This window comes from Magnolia sinica, chromosome 8 (assembly GCF_029962835.1).
Source record: "Magnolia sinica isolate HGM2019 chromosome 8, MsV1, whole genome shotgun sequence".
In the NCBI taxonomy this organism is placed as follows: Eukaryota; Viridiplantae; Streptophyta; class Magnoliopsida; order Magnoliales; family Magnoliaceae; genus Magnolia; species Magnolia sinica.
The window spans coordinates 57,985,640-57,988,614 of record NC_080580.1 but is presented as its reverse complement, the minus strand read 5'-3'; positions in this window follow the sequence as shown (position 1 = coordinate 57,988,614).

The following is a 2,975-nucleotide window of genomic DNA, read 5'->3' as shown; positions in this document are numbered from 1 at the left end:
TCCCAGAAGTGATGTGACACTACATTTATGAATTACACACATCGATTTGTACACCACTACCCAAAACACATGGAATTACGTGACGACCAAGAAGGTCTCTATCCGGATCGCATTACGTCCATGATATAATAATTGAGTCACTAATTGTGATACATCTTAACACATCACTTGCACTTATAGAGAACATAAGTCAAATCATAGGAGTTCTGGAATATCAAGACCCATGCCCAAGCCTCAAAGATAAATAGTGCAAGGCCAATATAATAAAGAGAAGAGTGATAATGGTTAACTCAATAAAGATAAAAGTAGCAATGGTCAATCATAATAAAGAGGAGAGTAGCATCGGCTGACTCAACAAAGGACAATGGCCAACTCAATAATAAGAAGAGCAGCAATGGTTAACTCAATAAATAGAGGAGTGACAATGGCCAACTCAATAAAGAGAAGAGTAGTAAGGGCTAACTCAATAAATTGATAAAGGCTAGGGCAAGGCTTGTATCCATTGCCCCACATAAATTCAAAAAGATCACTTGTAATTAACATCATGCCATAATCCCAAAATGGCCAATAATAGTTGATGACAAAGTAAACAAAAATAGATAGAAAATCATAGTAACATGAAAACATGTAAAAAGGTATGTAAAAGGCGAGATAAAATGCATCAACTCAATTAAGATAAGCTTAAAGGATAGAACCCTCACCTCTAATGTTGTTTCCTTCTTGAATGTGTGTATGCGTAGAAGGATTAAACCCTTAATCTAGTGTTTAAAAATCTTTCAAATGGTTAGCTTTGTATTTGATTTAGTTGGTTTAAATCAAGTTATGAAAGGAAGCGAGCGAAGGAGTGTAGAAGGGAGGGTAGGGTGTGGTCTACCTTGATAGATCAGTGGACCATTGATCTTCCAGTGTGCGGGCCTCCTTCCTTTTTTCCTTTCCTTTCTTTTCTCTTCCTTTTTCTCTTTCTTTCTTTCTTTCTGCTGCTAGTGTTGCTCGGCTGAGATTTTCTCCTTCTGCCACGTTTCTTTCTCTCTCTCTTTTTTTTCTCTCTCTCCTTTGTTATGTTCTTAGGACAGTCGGGTGGAGAGCCCTTTTATAGGCTGCCTATGTTAAAACCCCCTCTGCATATCGTTGTTTACACGGCTAGGAAATCGGTATAACATCTTACGTAGCAACTCCTACGCAATAGGGAGAATATGGTCACAGTTTTCTTCTTCTTTCTTACGCAAGATTTCGATAGCTGGGGATCCCTCAGCGATGGCTTTTAGATGGACGTCGCAGATATCTCCAGATGGACGTCTTTGGCCCCACCGAATTTCCTGGCCCACTCGTGTTCTGATGGATGCGCAAACCGAGCTCTGTGAATCCGTTTCCAGCGTGAGAAGTGGCGAAGTTCTCCTTCTGCTTCCTATTTCTTTTTCTTTGGAAATCTTGGTTGTGATCAGATGTGGTCCCCTTTAGTTTTGGAAGGTTCAGATTGATCCAATTAATCTGTTTTGGGTTCCTATATGTGGCGGATGGAATCCCATCATTGTTTCCTTTCCTTTACTTGCGGATGGAAGTTTGAAGAGGATTATTTTGTAGTGTGTTTTAAATGGGACGTAAAAGGACTAAAATTTGGTTGATTCCCCCCCCCCCCTCCCCCCCATGATGATGAACGGTGTTGATTATTCATCTGATCATCAAAGTGGGCCATTGCGCCTCCAAACAGACGCTGTCCGTTTAAACTTCTGGGACAACATGTTTTCGAACTTCCTGAAGTTGTTTTTTTTTTTTTTTGGGTTTTGATTAATGGTGGGATTTATAGGGCTCTGGTCGGATTCGCCATCTGGAAACTCTGGACGGTTTAGATCATCCATGTAGTTGATGATCTTAGCCACAAGCGTGGAAAATGGATGGCTATCCATTTCTTCTACGAACGCGGGAGGGAAATCCTCCTTATTTGAATTTCATCTGGTCAAACCTAGTTTGACCTGACTCTTGGTTCCGTGCACTGTTGGTGCACATGAGTGGTGCACACGCACTTGTAAGTGTTGTCCACTTATGATGTTTACGAGTGAATTCACCCCATCCACATGAAGGGAAGTGCCCAACTACGACATCTATGAGGTTTCCTTGTTCGATGGACACCAAAATCAATGGTTACATGGTTGATCTATCAATTTGGTAACTTTTACCATGATTTAAAGGTTGAAATCTAACGTGTACGGCTAATTCATGATACAAAAGCATAATGTAAAATTTCACATTAAACGGATCGTGGGAACCATGTGATCTAGAATTTAGGGGTCTAGGTCAATGGCATTTTCGTAATTATTGTTGATATGAGAGTTTTGTGAAATCTAATGGGTCTACATGTTGTAGGAACTTTTTTAAGTACTTCTTATAAAAGAACTTATGTTTAAATCATCACGGATGATGGGTTATTCTTGGATTTAGTTAGGGGAATGTCCATGTATCAAACTATGTGATCAACGAACAGATGGCTTGATTTGTGGGTGGGGACTGTTCTCAAGAGTTAGATTCATGTTAGGGATTAGATATAAGTTTAGGATATTTAGGTTTGTATCGCACACATGTACATATTACGCTAAATTCTTAGTAACGTTCGAAAACTTTCAATACTTGGGTATTGAAATGTTCGGGGCGTTACACAAATAAACTAATATATCTTTTAATTATCTTTCAAATTATTAGTCAAGTTACATTCCACAGTGTAATCTTTTATTGTTCCCATTAAGTAAATTACATTTCTTAATGTAATCCTTGACTTTTCAGCCCGTTGTTTACGTTTAGTAGTGTAATCTGTAGCGACAATCAAGTAATTGATAATATTTACCTATAATTTGAGTTCACACCTGCATGCTAGATTAAGTTTATCCATCAGAAAGGAGTTCTTTAGCTGCTATTCGCGACCGACTATAAGGACTTCTCTATAATTTGATTTCATTTGTATAGAAAAGTCCTTTCATACTGAA